General features: G+C 42.5%; 1 long non-coding RNA gene across 5 annotated transcripts in view; it reads right to left on the reverse strand.

The window, feature by feature from the left end:
- LOC148222462 (uncharacterized) overlaps positions 1-21527 on the reverse strand; it is a 118107-nt gene that overhangs the window by 81718 nt on the left and 14862 nt on the right. The window contains exons 1-2 of one of the 5 annotated variants that reach the window (XR_015805967.1): positions 20186-20720; positions 9860-9921 (exon numbers count right to left, since the gene is read on the reverse strand). The exons of 2 other annotated variants lie outside the window; for them this stretch is intronic. This is a non-coding gene — a long non-coding RNA (uncharacterized LOC148222462). Of the gene's footprint in view, positions 1-9859; positions 9922-20185; positions 20721-21527 lie in introns of those variants that run through there. 2 more of the 5 variants (XR_015805960.1, XR_015805961.1) reach the window with 2 other exon arrangements.

A 21527-nucleotide genomic window follows, 5' to 3' on the forward strand; every position in this document is an offset into this window, starting at 1 on the left:
AGCTCATTATGCCATCCTACTAGGCTGGGTCTGTTCAGGATTTTGGACTGAGACTTTTGGAAAGCTTGGGAAGCTCTCAGACAATGCAGGTGCACAGCCCAGCCTGGGCAAGGAGCAGCAGGAGCGAGGTGGCACCGAGGGCTCCCTGCAGGTGTGCACAGCACCGGGGCCACCAGTGCTCTGTGCAATATCTGCCACTGGGCACCTTCCCAGCACTCAGGGAACAGCACCACTGAGGGCTTGGCCAGTCCCCAGGCCCCAATACAAACAAACCCTTCCAAGCCAGGGTCACCCACAAGTGACCCAAACCCACCCTGAGCCACCTGCAGGGACCGTGCTGCAGGAAGCTGTGACACCAACACAGCATCTGCTGCAGCAGCAGCTTCTGGCAGGAGACCCCCAGATTATTGATCACTGCTCTGCAGGAGCCCAGACACATCCTGGCCATGCTTTCCTTGCAGCCCTTCACATAGCAAGGGTTTCCACCCTATGGAAAGTGAGTGTGCTGGGAAATGAGTGTGCTCAGGAACCAATACCCACAGTACTCCAGGGCACAGCCACACATAAATGGGTTTTACTTCCCTTCATTCCCAGTGAACAGACCCAAATTCAGCGGTGTTTACAGCACATTTCCCTTAAACCTGTTGTGATCTTGCAGCTGCTGGCCCTAGATTAGCGTGGGTTTTCTTTCACTGGTTTCAAATTTCTCCACAGTCTCTTTCATTTGGTGAAAGCCCTCTCACCATCCTAGCCACGACAGTGTAAAAAGTGTAGCCTAAGCAATTTCTCTTGCACTTTTCAAAGCCTTAAATGCTTGTTAGCTCTCTGAATGCTAAATCAAAAGCCAGGCAGCAGAGCTGAGTAAGCTTGCTGTGTGCTGAAGCCTTTGCCAGGAATTCACTCCACCTCCCAAAGAGAGCTCAGGAACCTCCTCACACACCTCAACTTGTAATACCTGCATCCCAAAAATACCATTCAAACTAAAGCAGACATATGGAGTTCATCCTGCATGTATAGAGAAAGACAAATATTAGTCCAGGTTTGCTAAAACCAAAAAATAAGTAGACATTCTCCTGAGGGTGTTGGGTTTTTTGTTTTTTTTTTTTGTTAAATTTGAAGATTACAGTTGAGTTTATCTTCTGTCCCTCGCTGCAAACCCTCCACCAGAAAGATCTGCAGTATCACAGCTATCAGGCTAGGATTACTTTTGTAATTATCCTGGGATAAAATGCAGTTCCTTTGACCAGTGTCTGAATAAATGGCTGGCAGCTTTCTTATCTGCTTCCTCCTGTTTACAATAATTCAGTTGTTACAGCAATTTAGTGTAAATATCAGTAACTCCTACATGGGGAAGGATGTTGTTGTGGAGGTGGGACACTTTCATCTGTGAATAGTGATGGATCCCGAGGCTGAAGAAGGTCACAGTTAAATGGGAAAGGCAGAATTAAAGTCTTTACAATCTTACATTTGCTCAATGCACCATGCAGTGAAGTCAGCAGAACTTTTTTCCCCATCAGGGCAGGGACCAGGTCCAAACTCTGACCTAGACCCAGGGACCTGAAACACTTCCCAGCACAGAAACACAAGGCAGGACTTGCAGATACGGCATGGAGCAGAGCCACTGACAAAAATGCAAATTAATCACAGCCATTTTCTTGGGTTAAGCTAAACTGAGATGCTGAAAAGGGCAGTAACTCCCCACTCCAGTAATCCCCATCCCCTTTGCCAGAGCATACTTACCACAGAACTTCATATCATACATATAAAAAACCATTTTATTGGTGTTTTATTTCTGTATTTAAAATACTTTCCCCTTTCTGGATAGGAACACAGGAAGTAAACACCATTTTTGGTGCTGCCACAGTGGTGATGGCATCATGGTGACCCTGGGTCTGCTTCAGCTCAATATTAAATTTCCCCCTTATGTTCAGAAATCTTTCACTACAGCATTCCAGACAGGTATAGAATGGAATAGCTCCTTGGAAAAGAGGCAGGAAGAATAAAGGATATATATAATATATATAAAAATATAAATATATATAGAAATATTGCCAGAACGATCCATCCTCCCTGCTTCTCCCAAGCCCTGTGTGCAAATGAGCCCTTGTGCAACACCTGCTCCAGCTCCAGAGTAGCCATGAAGATTTTCTTCCCTACAAACTCCTTGGATGATGCTCTGAAAAAGGCTTTCATTGACTCACTCAACTTAATTGGGAGCACAGCAAACAGAGCAGAGCCTGGGGTTTTGAGATAGCAAAATACATTTTGTTCAAAACTGGGATTACTCCATGATAAATCCATCTGCAAGCAGATAAATGCCAGCAAAGAGACTAGAAATGGGAAGTGTCTGTTAAATAAAGCAGGTTACTGAGGGGAAAAAAACAGAAAAAGGGAGATTTGGGTTTATTTTGAACAAATAAGCCAGGGTTTAAAGGTTATTGCACTAAAGCAAAGGAAAAGACAAAGCAGACTGTAATCCAATTCAATGTAATAAGCAGTAAATTAAAGAGTTGGTATTCCTACAGCACATATTGATTATTGTGTTCTTGTGTACCATGTTTTGTGCTGGCAAATCTATAAGCATCTTATTACTCTTCACAGGATACAGAGCAGAGCACTCAGATTAATTTCAGGCCTCATATTTAAACTCTTCTGCCAGCCTGAGAGCTCTGGGTAGAAAAGAGTAAACTCCCACTAAGCTGATTTAGTCAGAGAAGCAGAGAAACCACACGAATCTAAACAAAGACTTCAGCAGTGCTCTGCCAGGTCACTCAAAGCAAACTGCAAGGAGCTCGGAAAGAACAGACCCCTGGACCAACCCCAGCATTCCCAAAATGCAGGTGTTGTTTCTGTGGTAAGATTTGGGAAATCAACATAACCCACCAAGGATCACTGTCACTAGAAGAGTCATGACTTTCTCCTGATGATCACATCTGTCAGATGTTCACTGCTTACTCTGGAGATGTTTTTCACTTCCATTCCCATCACTTCCCACCTTTTCCCTGTGCCATCCAGAGAAGCAATGCAACTCCTCTACTTAAAACAGAACACTGCTTTCTTGCAGACCTGACATTTATCACCTTTATTTTGCCCTGTAGAGATGGGAAGAAATACATAATCAAATATGTATGTGCATTTCTGCTGGGTATTTCCAGGCAGAAGCCAACTCCTGCATTATCCTTCCCTTCAAAGGGATTCATATGATGCATAGCAAAGAAATAACAGAGGAAGAGATGAACAGAATCATTCAATTTCCATCCAAAATAAAAACAGGTAGGAAAAAGAAAGATGTCCATGAACCAAATTCTGCAAATGGTACAGAAAAAAAACAAAAAACATTTTTAACCTTTCTATTCCTAAAAGCTTTTCAACAATGAGTGTTATTTTTTTTTCTGATATAAGGATGGGATAATTGCATGCAGTCTTTAATATTAATTGCCATGTAAGCTGTTCTAAAAAGGTTTGTTATCTCCACTCCCACACAGGTAGGCCTAGTCAAAGCCACCTTGGTGGCCAAGGTAACACTCCCCAGTAAAAATGTAATAAATCAGTGTGCTCTCTATTTTAAAAGCCTGGCTCATTGCATGGGGGCAGAGCACAATGAGCTAACACTGCTGCCTGCAATTGTGGGAGCTTTTAAAAACCCTGGGATAGCACTCAAGTCAACGCATCAACCACTTGAGTTTTCTTTAGCAACCTGATCTGGATAATTCTTCCTAAATTTTAGAAGACAGAAAAATGTGCTAGAGAATAAACAAAACCCAACCAATTTTCAAGTTCCATTTTATAACCAATAAGAACTCAGAAACAATTATTCTGAAACAACAGATTTGGGCAGATTATGGCACATATATCAAAATATTACATTCCTTAAGATATTTGACCAGTCTAGAGAATAAAGTAGTTCTTAGAATTTTACTATAAAGCAATTAGGACACGTATTTATATTTTGTCTTTTTTTAATTGGTGCTAACTACCACATTATCTGAGTAATTCTCTCTCCCCAAAGCATTTCATTGGATAGCACAGCTGGAAGTGGAGCCAGAATCCTGTGGATGGAAGGGACAACCTGCAGAGCACATGAGAGGAGCATAAAAGGTTGGCTCTTGCCCTAATTAAATGGGACTTCCTCAGACACAGCCTTTGAGACAAGAACTACAGGACAAAATCGGTGCAAAGTTGTTTTTACCCATCAGAGATTCAGAACTCTTAAGGTGGGAGCTGCAGGAACAGCACTGGAGACAAGAGGTGAAGGAGACACAGGGGAAAATGTGAAGAGGAGAACTGAGAGCATCAGTCCTCACCAACCCACGGATGCTGGATGCAGAAGCAGCTCCTGGTGTGGCTCTGTGATCACTCTGCAGGTGTTTGCTCCCTGTGCCCTGCTCTGCCCCAGCCCCTCTGTGCACACACTGCTCTGAGGGCTGGGATTACACCAGAAAAACATTTCTGCTTCAGCAAACCAATGATTGCTGCAGTGCCTTCACCACGTGGGAAGATGCTGTAATTTTGAGTCGTCCATCTGACCCTAGTTTGCCATCAAGCGGATTTTTAATTGCAGACTGGCTGTGCTGAAGCTGCCAGGTGGGTTACAAACCCACAGGACAGATCTCCAGGTGTGCAGGAGGTTTCCAGAATGGAAATAGAGGCTGCTCCTGAGTGCAGTGGATTGCACAGGATGTTCAACAGGAAGGGGAAGACAACAACCAAAAAGGCAAAACAAAAATATAACAGAAAAAAAAAAAGAACAAAAACCAAACAGAAACTCCACCATTTCTTCCCATTCAAAACACAAAAGCCAAGTGGCCCTGCAGCCGAGTGACAAAATGTTAAATATTTCCTGTGAAGTTACAGAATGGATAAACCTGATTCATATCAGAGTGAAACACAGCAGAGAGCTTGACCTGGACAGCCAAGATTGATTAGTCCTGGCTCAGCAAGGACAGAAGGATGGAGATGCAAGAACCTTTCCTCCTGCCCACCTCTCATCTCCTTCCCAAGCTCCATTTTTACACCTCAGGACTTCCTCACCCGAGGCTATTTCTTGTTTGTTTTGCCCAAAATGACACTTCATGCCATATTTCAAGTACTACCTGGATTTTCTGTATTAAATACAGAAAATTGGAAAGTCCAGAGATGTTATCACTAAATACTGACCACCAGCCATCAGTCATGAAGAACAATGTCTAAAAATTATTCTAAAAAGCCCCCACCTCTTTGAATTTTTTTTCTGCAGTATATCTCCTGTCAGATTTACCTAGCAGTTTTCTATAAATCAATTGCTGTTAGAGAATTTTATCTATCAACAAAAAGGACGACAAGAACCATTAAGTTTGCTAGTGCTACTTGAGAAATAAAGAATTTGGAGGCTTTTATCCTAAGACAAGCAGCACTGAAGAGTTTTTTAAAACGAATTTTTGGAAAATTGCTAAAAACTTGGTGAGAAACAATCTTTTTTGAGAAAAACTAGGCTTTTAAAATGCAATTTAAACTGCATTTTAATAATACCTTGGTTAAAATTCTGAAACAGAACCACACAAAGGAGATCCACTATAGTTGAAAACTTCATTAAATTGTCACGTGAGGATATTACTCATGAGGATATTGGGGAGAAAAGTAACATTTTACAGTCCCTCTCAAACCAATTTCACAATGGAACATTAACTGTGATAGGACGAGTATCTCTGTAATAATTGAATAAAACAGTCATTAAGAACCTAATTTCTTGTGTAGCCTGTAAGATTTTGAATTTTTAACTAAATGAGGAATCAATGTTGAGCTAAATTGTGAGAAAAATTATTTGATGTTGCTGCACTAAACTCATTAAAAGATAAACTCACAAATTAATTTCAGTTCCTATGCTAACAGGTTCAGAGATGCCTCCTCAACAACGAGGTAAGTAAAAATTTCAATTGAGTGTTTGTGGAGTAAACCAACTGTTCAACACTCAAAATTTCTTTTTTTGGGGGGGGAGGTGTAGTCAAGGAGCCTCTTCAGCCCAGTGCAATCCATCAGAGCAGAACAGAGAATCCCAGAATGGTTTGGGTTGGAAGGGACCTTAAAGACCCTCTCATTCCACCCCCCTGCCATGGGCAGGGACACCAAATGGGACAGAATTTGGGAGCCTGCAGCAAGATGTGCTGTGTTTGGGGGAGCTGGGGAAGCTGTAACAACCCCTGGATAACAGCCTGGGACTGGTGACCAGCAACAACTTCCAGTAGCCAGGAAAGGCTCCACGAGAGACAGCAGCAGCCTGGATTGAGGTGGGGGAACACTCATATCCTAGACTGCAAAATCGAGCCACTCCTGAATAATTCAGAGGCACTTGCTGTGACAGACACCGTGTGCAGTCACTGGCAGTGCCCTCGGAAAACGGGAAATTGTGTCACTGATTACCTGAGCACAGCTTAATTCTCCTAAAACTCCTTCTGCTCAAACCCCTGGGGTCCTCAGTTGCTGGTTTGTTGTAGCCACCAGCTCTTCCCCACCAAGACTGGATGTGGCTCTTGGAGCTCCCCTTGGCCTGACTGACAATTTGGGGACCTTGGCTGACAATTTGGGGACCCTGTGGTCACACCCAGCTCTCTGCCCCCCGTGGCAGCAGCCTCAGGGCAATCAGAGCTGCCAAACCCAAGGCACGCTGAATTCTGCTGCTTTTTGCAGTCGCTGCTCATTGATCTATTAATCCAATTTGGGCTAATGAGCAAACGGCCAGCCAGCCTGCAATAGGTCAAAGCCAGCAGCTAAATAGTCAGTGACACCTCGTCCCCAGTGCCCAGCTGGGCTGGCAAAGAGATGCAGGCACTAACGGGAGGTTTCTGGTGCTCCTGGAGCCAAAAATGCTCAGTGCTGATTCCTTCACTGCATTGCTGTCCAAACTATGGAACACAAAATGATAAAAGCATACTTGAAGGGGAGTTTATGCCTCTGGTGCAGCATGATTCAGCCCTAAAACTCTCCATGAGCCTCCTCTCCTGGTGCTAAACCTCACCTGAAGGCAGAGCAGGCTGAGAAATGCACACACCAGGTGCCTTCACAAACCAGGTCATGCACAACCATGGAAAATGGAGGTGGGAATTGTGCTCCTGCTTCCACACCATCATTTAATTTCAGAACTGAGCTTCCAGGGCAGGGACAATGAGGTTTGACTCCTTCCCTCCACCTCAGTCACATTCCTGGAGTCACGTCCCAAGCCACAGGTGCAGAGTCAGGTACAGAAATCATCTCGATAACAAGTCACTTAAATATTTTTGATGTGTGCAGGCAGCTAATTGCATCTAAAATGATTTTATCAGCAAGAGACTGCCCAAGATGATGCAGGAAGCATCTGGTAGTGCAAGAAATACAGTTTGTGGTTTCCAAGGCCAGCAAGCAGCATTTCATTTGTGCTTCCCCCAGCAGCACATGTGTGACTGTGGCCACTCACAGCCAGAAGATGATGCAGATTATTACCCAAGGAGTTGTGGGGTACAAATGAATAATGGAGCTATTCCAATCTAAAGTCCCAGATGGAGAATTGCTTACAAGCATCTGAGAGTATAAAAGTTTTACTCTCCCATCATAGTCCCCAAGGGAAGCCCCATAAATGTTTCTAACTGGAGGTTCTGCTACCAACAGCTCGTTTTCCCTCCTGCCCCCAGGAAGGCCATGAATCACAGAGCTTTTAACCAGCAGTTTCTATCACATCCTCCTCTAATGGTTCTGGGGGAAAATACCAAATTGCAACAGCAAAACATCAACGGCTGCCAGTGATTAGAGCTACAATTAATTTGCTGTATGGATTAAAAAAAAAAATCCCCATCGGGCCATGAAGGGGGGCACTCTCAGGGGTAAGATGTGAAGAGCATCAAGGGCTGGGGAAAGGGAAGGAAAGATAAAAGAGAGAGCACAGAAAGAGAGAAATGCCCTTTTTCTGAGCTTCTTGTAACTTTAGTGCTGAACTGGGTAAAAATATCAACCTGCTGCCATGAACTTACAAAAGGCTCCTCTCAGCAGAACTTACACACATTTCCCATGCATGGTCTGCATAAACAAGAAAAAAAGTGCTCGAGATTCTCCTCCCGATTCTGCCATGCACCAGTGATTCCTGAAACAGCAGGCAAAGCAGATGTTGTGCTAACTTCCATGCAATGGCATGTGACAGCCACCTTGATTGTCCTTTTCCAGCCATTTAATTCAGTTACTGGGGGAAACAGTGACACTGACACATCTGCAATTGCCATGTGTTCCCATTAATCAAGCATTTATACATCTTTTTTTTTCTTTTTTTTTACCCCAGGAAAACCATAAACCCAATTTGGAAGATACTTAATGGAACATCACAGTACCAGAAGCACCAGCAGATGTGATGTGGCTCCAACACCTCCAGAGGAAAAAAAAATAAAGCCCAAAACCACTGAGCATTTGAACATGACTGGATTTGCATCATTGTAGGGGAAGTGGGAAATTTATCCCTATCCAGTTCTAACTCAGGAAGACTCGTGAGGGTCACCCAAGAGGAAATTTGTCAGCTGCAGTAAGCTGTCAGCAGATCTGTTCAGCTACAAATCTCCTCAGAGAGTACCTTCCCTTCCTAAAACCCAAAATCTGATGCCAGTAACAAAAAAAAATTAACTTCATTCAGCAATTGTTTTGTATTGATATGGGAAACCTGCAAGGCAAGAGTTAATAAAACATGATTTACTTTGAATCAGAGAAAATCTGCATGAATCAGAAGATTGTACCAGTTCCAAGGATATGAAATAACCCAAGACAGACAAAAGCTTCGAGGTATTACCTCCACAAAAAGTCAATCACAGGCCAAAACAAAACACTGTTAAGAACAAAAGACAGAAGTCAACTTCATAACATCAACAGTCTCATTTTCCAAGTGCCTGCAGAAAGACCAAAATTCTCATTCCAAGACATTGTTGCACTATTCAAAAGCCCTTCAGTCTTCCCCTCTCTATAATTTCCTCAGGGTGAAAGATGCATAAAGGAAAAAAAAAAAAAAAATTAAAAAAAACGAGTGCTTTTAAGCAGCCAGAAATAAATGTATTGTGCAATATTGCTGTTGAAGTTCAAGAGTGAAGGAACCCACTTTGTCACAGTCACTTTCAATGAACACTCCATTTTATGATAAGTTTCATAAAAACTGCTTAATTCAACATTTATGAAAGTACTGAAGATAGATGAAAGGTGTAGAAATAGGAATCTTGCCAATCAATCATGCTGTTGAGAACGAGCACCCAAATGATCAGAATGAAGATAGGCTTTTCATGTACATATGGTCTGAGAGATAGAATGATTGAATATTCTTGCATTTTTAATCAAAATGTTCCTGCCATTGTACTGTCACACTCAAATTATTTTCTTCCCCCACTGAATATTAGCACTTCCTTCCCCTTGGGATTGAGTTGCTTGCAATGTTCCCAAAGAGAAAAGGAAACATCCTGGGTGAAAAGGTGCTTGGTAAAAGATTGAGTGAGGAAAAACTTTAATTTTAACGGATTTTTTACTAATATATACCTGATCAGAAGCGAATGAAGAGGCAGTTTTAAATGGTATTACACAGGAGAGTAAAATGGTTTCATGCCAAATAACAGAATTTGCCTCTCAAACTACACATGCTAGAAATGTTTTGGGACAGAGACCACCTTTTAATAAGGGACTTTTATAGCTTTTTGTTCAAGGAAACTTTGTTGGAAATTATACTCCTGGGCATAATCATGCTATAATCCTATCAATGGAAACATGAACATTTGGGTGAATCTGTTCTAAAAATACCCAGCCAGTGCAAACTGTGCCTTCTTCCCTTTAACTGTGAGGCTTTCCAGGGAATAACAGTCCAACCTGGGATGGAGCTGGAAACTAAACTTACCTGGCTCTTCTCTCAGGGCTTCAGCCTATGAGCAATGCAGAGAAAAGCCTTATTTGTTAGATCTAAAAAAAAAAAATAAAAATCACTTTTTTTGTCCTTTCTCTACAAAAAGAGCCATATGAGATCAGCCCAGCTTGGTGCAAAAAGCAGCTAATAGGATTTCTCCTAATCCTTTTATATTTTTGGAGACTCCAAGAAATAGGCTCAGGATTCTAAAAGAAAAGAAAGGAACCCCAAGCTCTTCTGATTTCCATATTCACCTAGTTCCCCTTGAATGGAATTGTAAAAGTTACAGTTCAACTCTTAAGTGATAACATATGGTGCAATAAACACTATTATCAGCTTGATGAGTTATTGTAAGTAACCACCCAAATTACCAAAGCATTTCCTTGGGGTGGAACAAGCTGGAACTGAATGCAGATTCCCTGTAATTTCACAAGTGGGAACATTTATCACAGCGAAGTTGTGAATTATTTTTGCCTGTTAATACCCTGTAAGTGCCAATGTTCTCTTTCAACGCTTGCAATATCTGGTGGAAAGATAATGATTCCTGTGAAATTGATTGCTCCCCTTTGACTAATAAGAGAAGTTTTTAGTTTGTAAATAGTATGAGACAAAGGCAGAGGCACAGTGCTACCACTTAAATCATCTGCATCAGGTTCTTAAATACTTCTTCCCCCTCTGCTTCTTCAGTTCTGCACACAGAGGAGGGCAATTAAAACAGTAATGCTGAAATAATCAACCCAGATTGTTACTAGAGATATCCAAAGTCTCTTATAAACAATTCTAGAGAAGGGCAACTGCATCTGTTCAAACAATCTCCCATTGCCTCATTTCCTCATCTGGAGCGACAGAGCAGAGCAGCACCATTCATTCCAGAATCTTCCAACCTCTAACTGGGCCCTGCTCACAGCAGGACACACTAAAAAATACCTTTAAATATAACACATTTTCATTTTCATCAACTCCAGCCTCAAGTTCCATTGCACAGAAGAAGGAGGAGTTGGAAAGAAAGATGGGAATAAAAGAAGAAAATATTATTTTTGCTACTGGCACTTGAAGAACTTTCCAAACCAATAGAGACCAGGCTACCTGTTCATGAAATCTGCAGGAGTTTTCCATGGATTTCCAAGGCAGATGAGGCAATCCAGTTGCTGCTCTCTGGGATTGATATGACAAAGCAGGGACGTGAACCCCAGAAGCAGCAGTGGGTTTGTGATGTGTTGGGTGCCCCAATGCCCAAGGGCTGTGATCTGGGTTGGGTTTCTCTTTTGTTTTGCAGCTCCTGGAACATTTCCAGCAGCACCCTCAGCTGTAGATTATCTGGTTTTTATTAGGCTGAGTGGGGGTTCTGCCTGATTGGGATGGGGAAGAGCAGGGAAATCAAACATTAACATCTTAAAATGCTAATTGTAGAAAAGCTGTAGGAACGTGTGTTGGCTGAGAGCTCCATGTCCTGCTCCTGCTGGCCAGAGCTGAGCCAAGGACTCAGAGCTGGTCAGGAGAACCCCACCCTACCCCACCCACACTGGTCACACCTTGTCCATGTCCTGAGGAAACACCACAACCCCAAAAATCCAACCTGGGCTGCCTGCCCTGACTGAGACCCTGAGAACAGGGACAGCACAGAGCTGGGATACAGGGTCACCTCCCCCTCTCCTGGGACACCTCACTCCCAGGAGTGGAACACAGCTAAGCAGAGCTAATGGAATAGAGCTAAAAGTCACAAAGTCAGCAGCAAGGGCAACTTTTGGGTTCCTATTGCTTTAAGCAAAATGCTCCCCCATCCTCCTCATCTCCAAAAATACCACAAAAAGACAGAATGCTCCTGCTCCTGCAGCTTGCCACATCTGAAAATCATTTCTGTTTCATGGAGGGGGGTGAAATAACCAATAAAATAAATCCAGTCTGATTATTTTGAAAAGGACAAAGACAGCAGAGGTGACAGAGGTGTAATTGTTAGTCAACCTTACAGCACTTTCCAGTAGAGCTATTTAACATTTGATTTCACTGATAAGAAAAATAATAAACAAAGTTATTATGAAAGCTCTCTATCTGTCAGCCAAAAGTCCAGTGAATCATTTATGAATGTATACCCAGAGCTTCTTTCCCTTCTATTCTCTTTTCCCATCAGAACCTGAAGCTAGTTACTTTTTTTTAAAGTGTTGTTTTCATTTCTTAAATCAACCTGAAAGGAATAAAATATTGCAATGAGCAAAAATACAAAATAAATGTTTGCAGTTCTGTAATTCCTCGAAATGTCAAATAAAAACATAAAAATGTATGCTCTGTAAGTTTTCAGCTGAACTTGGCATGACAGTCCATCTATTATTTAAAAGATGTTGAAGCTCAATTCATGAATTATTAAATTCTTGTTACATTTAGTTTTCAAGGGAAAAAATTATTTCATTCAATAAAGGAAATTCAATTCGCTCTATAATACTTTCCTAAAAAACATGGAATTTAAAGTTACTCTGAAAAATTGAAGAAATAACTAGTCCAAGCTTCACAACGTTACTGCCTCATTAAAGGGATGCTCTGAATATTCAAAACCCACCAACACCCCTCCAGCATCCCCACATCCAGTGCACAAACATCCCACGTGTGAAAGCACCTGCAGTGCAGGAGAGGGGCTGGAGGGAGCTGAGCCTTGCCTGATCCGAGCTGGGATCCTGGAGCCTGCTCCCTTCCCACATTGCCCTGACCTCAAACCAAGCTCACTCCAGGCAAAGCACAGGCAGACCCAACAAGCAAAATTCTCTGTTGGGATGGCAAAAATTTGGGTTCCAAGTCACGTCCAGGAGTCCTCAGAAGGTGTCTTGGAGGTGAAGAGCCACCCACCAGAGACACCCCAGGCTGTTCCCCGATGGAAATTGAGTCTTTGGAGTTCCAAAGGGTATATCCATCCTCTGAACATTCCTGGTGATGATTGCCTGGATAATTTCTGAAATCTCTGACTGGCCCCCTCAGCACAAACCAACCTGTGCAGGCAGCAGTCACTGGTCACTGTGCCAGGGACCAATGGCTCCAATTCCTGGAACAGGAATTCCCTGCCTCCCTCCTGGACAGCAAACCAGACCTCACCAAAGGAACCTGATTATCCCTTAGTTCAACCAACAGACCTCTGCTTTGGACCATTGAAACTTCATTTGTACAGTCCTGCTAATCCAAGGTTGGTTCTGCTCTAGAATGAGGACTTAATAGCTACAGGGATTCAAAAGAAACAGCTAACTGAGCTGATTTAATAAGAGACACAAAACAAACTCAATGGCACTACTTAGGCTGCCTAATAAAGTTATTTCACTGTACTCTGGGGGTTGGCTATTCAATTGGCTTCTAAAAATCCATGCTGATATTCCTCAAAGGCTCTGAACAACAAACTATCACAGGTGCAGTGGCTGCTGTGTGTGACAGGTATTTCAAAGACAGCTACTCAAGCACATAATCCCTCAGATAAAAAAAAAAGGAATAAAATTATATTATGATGGAGCTGTCATAATCATCAACCAAATTTACAATGCCTAACTGATTAGCTTACACAGATAAATTTTCCAACACCCACTGGGGCCATCTTTTCCAGTAAGAAGATAAACTCTGAGTTCGTTTGCTGCATTTTTCAAAGAAATGGTTTAAGCCACCAACATTTCAGGAACAAGCCAGATGAAACATTGCTATTAAGCAACAACAAATCCTCCTCTAAAAACTAAAAGTGTTAAATTAGTAACATTTGTAAAATATTCGTTTGTTTAGCCAGGAGTTAATAAATTTTCAAAGTACATTTTGACACAATGTCATCATAAATGCAAACTAGCACTGAACTGTTGGAATTATTTTCTGAAAGTGTTTTATCTCTGTTGGCCTTCTGACATTTCTTCAGTGCTCAAGCCCTAAACACGACTCCTTTCCACAGCCAGGCACAAGGATGCCAGGTACATGCCCCTCTGGATGCTCTGTCAGAACGGGTTCAAAGAAAAACTTCATAGAACTTTGCATTTTCCACCCATTTCTGCACCTCAAAAACACTAAACGAAAAAAAAATTCATTCAATCCCCAGTGCTGCATCCTGGCTGGGAGCAGAGAAGTCACTCAGAGTTAAATACTGGGTGAAAGAACCTGGATCATTCCCAAGGATCCTTGAAATATGAGAAGAACAGAGGAGAAGTGGCTGATTGTCTCCTCCTTCAGCACGAGAGTTTGTGACCTGCCTGAATTTCTTGTTAACATCACCCAGCTCAATAACAGAGCAGCTCCTGCAGGAAAAATCCAGCCTTTCTAGTGGAATCTAGGGATGAACATGTCCAGTTTCCCAGAATTCACTTTTAACAGGCTAGAAAGGGACTTCTTGTTGGACTGTTATTCTTTTTATTATGATACATGATCCCACTCCCAAAGAACAGTGATTTAGCCTTCTTTGTAAATAGAGTTATTGATTGGAGCTCCTTTAACAGCTCTGCTCCCACCCGTGCTGTTCTCAGGCTCCATAAAACAAGCAGCCATTCCTGCCTTTAGATCTTCACCAAGATTTTTGGTACAGCCTGGCCTTCCACCTCAGAAACAAATTGAAAAAGAAATAAAACCACCTATTAAATACCAAGTAGAGTTTTTTTTTTTCTCTTCAGACATCTCACATCCCAGGTCTGTGCCCATGACCAAATACAGGACGTGTCTGGAGCAGGGGGGATGCCCTGTCCCTGTGCCCTGGTCTGGACAGAGCAGTGTCCCTGTGCCCATTGTCCCCTCTGCCACCACCACCCCACTTCCTTTGTGGGGACAGGGCAGGCTGTGAATCAATATTATAACAATAACACTGGGCACAGTATCACCACTTCAATTGCTTGCAGAGCTCTCTGTGCTTTCCAGGGTGGCTTGGGACGTATTTTTGCTCTTTAACTGAAGCATTTTGTCAGCTCCTGATTGAGAGTTACATAAATCAAGGTTCACTGCATCTTCACTCCTCTCTGACTCAAACTACACAGAAGTATTTTTGTAGCTGTGAAGAACACTGAAACATGAAAATAACTTCCAGGGAAACAGGACTGGCACAAGCAGGAAGAGTATTTTAAATAATTGAAGCAAAATAGCTGGTGCTGTTTGAAGGGCAAGATTTGTAAACTAACTGTCTGTGTCCCCCCCCATGGGACAGTTCCAGCTGTCTGGAACTGAACTCCCAAAATAAACAGAAAAGGGGTATTTTCTATGAATATTGCATTGCAAAGTTACCACACAACTTCCCTACAAAACACTTCCACCTCAGCATGATTAAAAAGTCCAACTTTTCCTCTGCCTGAGGTAAGTGGAGGGAGTAGCAGCAATCACATTCTCTGCCCCTGGTGGAGATGCAAAGTCAACCACTTCCAAGCTGGAAATGTCAGAATCGAGACTGGCTGTGCAACCTCAATTTGCCCCCTCGTGCCTGTGCATAATGATGTGGGCTTTAATTACCTGAATATCATCTCCAGTTTTAAGATCCTGCCTCAATCAGCCCAGGGCTGGAGGAGTGAGGTCTGTAGGATTATAGACCAGGCAACATTAAAGCAGGAAAATGGATTTTCTGCTTGTATCAAAGGTGTCCCACAACCTGAGAAGGGAATTAAAGGAACAACTCCAGCCTTTTTCACCTCCATTACTCCCTCCATAATCATGAGACTCACACAACAGACAGTGCTCTGGTGCCCCTGACAAAACCCACACATCTGCATTTCCCAAACTCCCCACAGCAGCCTTTAATGCCAAGGTCAAGCTCTAACAAAGCCCAAGGTGTGAAGGTTATCCAGCTCCACCATTTGGAAATGACCACAGCTGAATATGGGTGACATTCTGGTTGACACTGTTGAAGATTTTACTCTTAGACCAGTATTTCCTGAGACCAGAGGAATTTTTCCAATGATGCAAACTCTTCCCAAGATTTTTAGTCCTCCCTGTACCTTGCACAGCTGTCTCCAAGCCAGGCCTAACCATGCCCCAATCAGGAGGTCTGATTGATCTGTAACCCATCCCAGGACTAACTGGCTTTTAATCCCAGCTCTAACCATTATCCATCTCTAGGACAGGCAAAAAAAATTTTGGTTGAGATTCGAAATAAATTGGAAAGTGATAAGTAAAATAGGTAATTTCATTTAAGCCACAATAGTCTGATTTTCCAATTAGGGTTGCAGTTTTTAAGGTTTTCTCCATTGCCCTCTCCTGTATCAGTTCTGGGCTCCTGCAAAGGAGGTTGTGCTCTGAAATTTGCTACAATTTAAAACTATTTAATATTTAAAACAATATTTTTGTTATAAACCAAAAATAGGTGCTACTGTTCAGTCTTTAACTCAAACTCTAAAAGGAGCAGTGTGAGAAAAGCTTTAAATTATCAAACTTTCAGCACCAGTGCACTATTTATGAATAAATACAGAGAGCCCCTTAATAGGGCACAGCTGGCACACCAACCTCTGCTGGGGAAAGTTTCTGGAAATTCTTCTGATTAAGGGAGAATCAGCATTTCTCTCCCCTCTCCTGGCCAGAGCCCAAACTCTCCCGTGTTGCTGCTTTCATGCCAGGCTTTGGAAGGCAGGCAGCCCTCAGCATCCCTCCAGCAGGGAGTGAAATCCATCCTGCTGCAAGCCTGATGAAACTGGGAGCTCTGCCCTCACCTTCCTCCAGCTCCAAAATGCTCTGCAGCTTCACAGTCATTCTTTCCCCCCCCCTGCAGATCTTGTAAGAGCCACAAATCCCTGGTTACTTTTGATTTACAATAGAGGCAAGGTCATCCTTATAATGAAAAAAAACAAGGTCTATATTTTCAGGCACCAAGATACAATTTATCATAGAGATCAATGACACTTTTATTCTCTATAGAGATGAAGTATCCACTTTTGCAGTAAAATTATCAGAGGGGTTTTCTCCTTTTTCTCTCCTTTAAAAGCCTCTTGCAGGTGCTGCAGCAGTTGAAAACCAACTTGTAACAGAACATTTTAGCATTAGCATCCAGTTCTCCTGGCTGCCTTTCTAAAATAGATCTCACTTTTCTTATATTAGTGGCTGGGAAAAAAAAGGGAACGGTGAAATCTGTGAAAGCAGACATGTTTGGGTGGTGAGAGGTAATACTAATGGTACCCCCTGAGTCAAGAGGTATTTCTAAGCCCTTTCAATTAAAATAATTGCCCCTTCCCAGCTCTCCCAATGTCCTCATGCCTGGGCAGTCACACCAGCCCATGCCAGGCTGAAGCAGCCACAATGGATGATCCATAGAATTACCCAGAATCACCTTTTTTCCCTTCTAGTTTTTGTTTTATTTGAAGTCCTATTTGTAACATGTTTTTTAGCTCATCTCCAGCAGCGCTTCTGAGCATCCAGAAACCATTTGGGGCTGGGTAATTGTCACCAGCTCTCGAGTTTATCCAGGAGCTGAAGACACAGAAACATTCTGTAGGCAGGGAATAGAGAACTGTCAGTCCCAGATGTGTTTATTGCACTGACCCAAACAGGGACTGAGCTCTCCAGGCTGCTCCATCTGGACAAAACCCCAAGCACCAGCTCAGACACTGCATTGTCACCACCCCGGACACAGTCTCAGCTGGGTGAAAACACCATTTCTTTGTTTTTTTTGGTCATCTTTTCCAACAGCCTGGGCTCTGAAAGCTGTGGTAGCACACGCTGGACCTGCACAGGGAGATGCATCAGCTGGAACTCCTCACCCTGAATCCTCTGCAAGGCAATAATGTGCATTATTCCCACAGTGCCTGAGGTACAGCCTTGCTCTCCTCTGCCCACTGCACCCCATGGCAAGATAAGCTTATTAAGAGGATTTATTTTTTAAAGTCACTCCTTTAAAGCACATGAAATTCCTGATTTTATTGATGGCTGCCAAGGATTACAACTTCATTCAGAGGAATTTGCTTTAAGCTCTATGCTTGCCCTAAGCTAATCACAATTTTCAGGAAAGGAAGGCATTTTGGATTTTTCCTGGTGTTCACCTCCATTGGAAATTATTTGCCACATGTGTTCAATATTTTTACCTTACCTGTAGTTCCTTAATGAACATTTTCTGTTTACTGATTTTAGATCTGCTGAAGATAAAGGAATTTTCTGCACCCAGGGGTATCTAGTCCTGCTGCATCCATCTCCAATCAAATGGTTATGGACTGCAGCATGTCTGGGACACTGACATAGGGAAGATAACTCTTGTTCATGGGAATTCCCTTGATGATTTCCAGTTAATAACAGTTGAAAGATTAAAGGGAACCTTTTTATTCTCTGCTTAGTCCTGTCAAATAGCCATAATTACTTCCAAAACAAAACCAAACAAAGACCACTGGACATTTCAGTAACTTTTAAGGCCTTGCCCAGCTACATTTTTCCAACCACCATTTTCAGGCAGCAACAGAAGAACCATGTGTTTGTGCTGATGAGCCATATTTATTCTCAAGGTCCTACTTTACCTCTTCCAGGCACATCAAGTGGAATATTTGAGAGAAAAATTCCTTTTCTCATGGTTTTTGCCACTTTCATTCCATTTCATTCATTTTTGCCCTGACTTGTAGGTCAGTGCCAGCACAGACCCTCTGGATGTATTTTTGTGGGGCATTTTGAGGAGAAGAGATGCCACAGGACAATAACAAGGATGTTTCAAATATCTTGAACCTTCCTGGATAAGTCACTGAGTTGTTCCTTACAGGGATTTTCAGTGATATGATAATATTAAAATATTACTTTTCATCTGATGCACATTAAAAATAAACTCTTCTAATAAAATCTGTTTGGGGCCCTGATTCAGCTCTGCCTTGTGTTCATTTGCTGCTGCAAGAAGAGAGTTCAAAATGAGCTCAGACCATCAAAACCACCTGCTTGTTCTATTTTGCAATCACTTCACAATCAGCCCACAAGGTATTAAATGACTGCAAAAGTGCATGACAATGGAGAAACAAGGAAACAGAGACACAAAAATCATCTCCTTGATCCAGCTGTGTCCTGAGCACAGTCATTTTCCATCCACCACCACTTGTGCAGGAATGAAAGGCTCAGCTTTCAGAAATGAAAAATATCAGTGGGGTTTTTTTCTGGCCTCATAGATCATCAGAGACATTTTAGGACAGTTGCTGCTCTTGGCTGAAGCACTGCCCAGATTGGAAGCACCAATCTCCCCAGAACACTCCAATCCCAGTGAGAGAAATACTGGAGCAGCTCCTCTGCCACCAGCAAAATACTTCAGATTTTTCATTTCATGACTTCAGCCAAACCAAAACCCAAAGCAGAAGCTACTTAATGATCCAAATCCAGACTGAGACTGAACTTGTACATATATCCTATGGAATTATTCCAGATTCTGTAAAACTAAATGTAGAAGGCAATGGGGCTTCTGCAGGGATTAGCTAAGGGAACGAAATCTAACAATTTTAAGAAGAATGAGGAAAACCAAAATATTAAAGCTATATATTCAAGATAGCAACTGATTTTCCGAGGGGTTTTGATTATTATTTTTGCCTCTATTGGGAGACACTGGGCTCACCCTCCACTCCAGGGATTTGCCAGTCCATCCTTCCCTCCTCTCAGCCCAGCACAGCAGCTGGACCAGACACCCAGGAAGCAGCAGAGTGAAGATTTTCCCCATCAGTTGGGTTTTGCAGTTGTAGGTGAAGGCTCTGCAGTGATTTAAAGGCAAATGGAAAAGCCAGGTCTCTTCACTCAGTATAAACTTTATCATCTGCCTATGAGGCTGCCAAAAAAATTCCTTTAAAACAAATTCATACAGGAGAGACATTATTACACAGACCAGCAGAAAAGGGTTGGGTTGTTTACATGGGCTTGATTTTTTTAAACTATAATTAAACCATGATTCCTTTTTCTTGTTTAACTTCACCAAACCTCTTATTGTTTATATATTTCATCAGGAGCCACCCACAAGAGGGGCAGCCTGTGAGATTCAAGATCTCCTTGCCCAGCACATGCCAGAACAAAGCATCCCTGTGTTTCAGTGTTCAAAAGCAGCATTAAATTTATCAGAGGTAGCAGCAGATGGGAGATCATCACAGAAAGAATACTTTTTAATTACCAAAACATATGTGCTGATGCAGTGCAGAACAGTTGTGAGGATTTTGTGCAACTCAGAAAAAGTTTCTGTACAAAGGTGACTAATTCCTGGTCATGTTTCACAGTAAAACACTTGTTACATTTTGTATTTAAAGCTAATCTCAAGCTGTGTACCCTGAAGAATACTGAGTGAATAGAAGTCTGTGTCTTGCCCACAAACCTTCAATGTTTGCCTTTAGATACAACCAAGAGCAAAGCTGGGAAACAGAGTTAAAAAACTTATTGGCAGAAAAACGAGCCCCAAACAAGCAAATAAACCTGAGCAAAAGCCAGTTCTTTGCTGTTTCAGGATGCACAGCACAGGCAGGTAATTGACATTTCACATCTCCTTTATCTCAGTCCTGGGCTCTTCTCCTGCCTCTTTCATAGACTCCAAACCTTCTGCAGAAGTTTAGGATTACACTCCGTTGATTCCACCAAGATTCACAGTCTATGCATTAAAAAAGGCTTCTCCCATTGCCAGGCTCCAACAGGAACAGTGAAGCTCCACAGAGAAGAGGTGAGAGGGGGCAATAAGCAGGCAGAAAATGAATCTAATCTTGGCTTACAAAGTGGCCCCAAAGAGGGGAAAATACCTGCTGAGACAACTAGAAAGTGACTATTTCTAATAGCACATCATATATGGTAGAAGATCCCACCAGCACAGCTAAATAATCAGCAGGACAAGGTACAAACATCCAGGAGAGCTGAAACTGTGTGTTGGGAATATCCTGAATTAATAAAAGCAAGTGGCAGACCTCCTGTATTTGATTTTTTTGTGGTTACTTCTGACAGTCCTACAGGAAGCAGGAAAATAAGGATAGAGAATGCTGCCTAGAAACTTCCTGGCAGGGAATGCAGTACCATGGGAACAGGGAAAGGCTGGCCTTGGAGCAGGACCAGGTGAGCCCAGGGTCTGGCAGCAGCCCCAGCCCAGCTCCACACATTGGATTTTTCTAGAAAGCAGGAGCTCCCCCTCTGCCACACATGGCCAGCAATCCTCTTCCCACAAACACAACCTGGGAGCATCCCAGCTGCCACAGACACCCCAACCTGGCTCCCCTGTCCCCTCCCCAGGAAATTTGCCCTCTGACAGAGGCCAGCACCACCACCCTGTGCTTCCCCTGCTTGCCCAGTTCCAGCTCAGAGCCACAGCTCTCCTTAGAAAATCACATTTTAATTGGCTCTTGGCTCCTTTTCCTGTTGGAAACGGTTGCCACCATTTCCTCACACGTTGTGATTCACAGGCAGGAGTTTTGTGCTTTTTTCCTCTTTTACTTCTTGAAATCCTTGTGTTAAGCAAGTAGCTCAGTACAAGAATCAAAGTTGTCATTCTGTGCAGTGAAATTTTTCATTTGTCTTTCTATTCCTCATCATTAATGATGCACAAATTCTTTTCCTTTTTTTTATCCTTTGCCCCTCCCCACCCTTTATACTTTGCAATGTACATGGACTTTTGTGCTACAAATTCTTCAAAGACATCATTACTCTTTACATTGATATGCACTGAAATAATCTTTGTAATCTGTGATCAAAGACTTGCTCTATCTGGCTGCATTCATTTCCTTTATTTCCCTTAATTTTGCTAAAAAAAAAAAAAAAAAAGCCATCAAATCAGAAA

The sequence above is a fragment of the Sturnus vulgaris genome, chromosome 11 (genome assembly GCF_052056855.1).
Source record: "Sturnus vulgaris isolate bStuVul1 chromosome 11, bStuVul1.hap1, whole genome shotgun sequence".
NCBI classification, from domain to species: domain Eukaryota; kingdom Metazoa; phylum Chordata; class Aves; order Passeriformes; family Sturnidae; genus Sturnus; species Sturnus vulgaris.